Raw genomic sequence first — 1,236 nt, forward strand, 5'->3', positions numbered from 1 at the left:
CCCCCCCCCACCCCCCCCCCCACCCCCACCACACACACACACACACCACCGCCGCCGCCGCCGCGACACACACACACACACACACTACCACTATGGGACCATAAGAGCAAGTCCACCCTCTTGGCCTTCGTTAGGAAGACCTGGGTAATGGGTGAGACCTGGGTCGCCACGTAGTAGTGATTTTAGGCTGAAATTTCTACCGATTTATGTTTCTGGGTTGCCACCACTACAGGAAATATCAAATTACCAATAATTCCGCACCGACGGAAGAGGAACCGTCGTTTAGGATACCACATCCGTCGTCTAAGATATCCTAGGCGACAGAAAATAACCGTACACGTCTTCCGTCGACTAGGATTTTCATACATGACGAAACACCATTCGTCGTCCAGGTTCCGTCGTCTAAGATATCCTAAGCGACGACTATCTTCCGTTGGTATGGTTTTGTCGTCTAAGATTTTCTAGGGCGACGAATATTGTTCCGTCGGTATATCTCTCTTAGATGACGAACAATTTTCCGTCGTCCTAAATTGTCATGGGCGACGAAGGCATTTCCGTCGGTTAGGATGTACTCGGGAGACGAATTTTCTTTTCTTAAGCGACGAACTGTTCTGTCGCCTAGGATTTTGAATTATTGCCTGACACAAAGCAGAACGAATATTTTTTCTGAAGCCTTTTCTCTTAGGCGATGGAATATTTCGTCGCCTAGGATTTTGAATTATTGCCTGACACAAAGCATAACGAATATTTTTCCGAAACCTTTTCTCTTAGGCGACGGTATATTCCGTCGGCTAAGTTTTCACATCATCCATTTATACACCTTTCCCCCAGAAGAGAACGCAGAAAAAAGACATGGTCTAGCTCCCCCCCCCTCATGGGAATATTCATCCGATCCAAATCTAGTTTTGGAAGCTTTTTTTCATGAAGTTGATCGATCTTGAAGAGCTGCATGCCTCGGTCTCGATCTCTTAGCTAATTGGTATATATGTAACTACTTTAATTAATATATCTACTTTCTTCTTTTAGGCATATTTTATGCGAACTTTCGGCGACTTGCCGGTCCAATTTTGATGGATTGTTACTTACTTATATGCTTAATTTAATTACTGGATATGTGTGTATAATATGTTTGTACGTACGTATTGATAAGACGTATTTGCACACACATCAATTAACCCTGTCAACAAATCAATCGTAGTATAAAGCAAGCAGGGATCGTTCTAAACCGGGGATCCA

The sequence above is a fragment of the Fragaria vesca genome, linkage group LG6 (genome assembly GCF_000184155.1).
Source record: "Fragaria vesca subsp. vesca linkage group LG6, FraVesHawaii_1.0, whole genome shotgun sequence".
Classification (NCBI taxonomy): domain Eukaryota; kingdom Viridiplantae; phylum Streptophyta; class Magnoliopsida; order Rosales; family Rosaceae; genus Fragaria; species Fragaria vesca.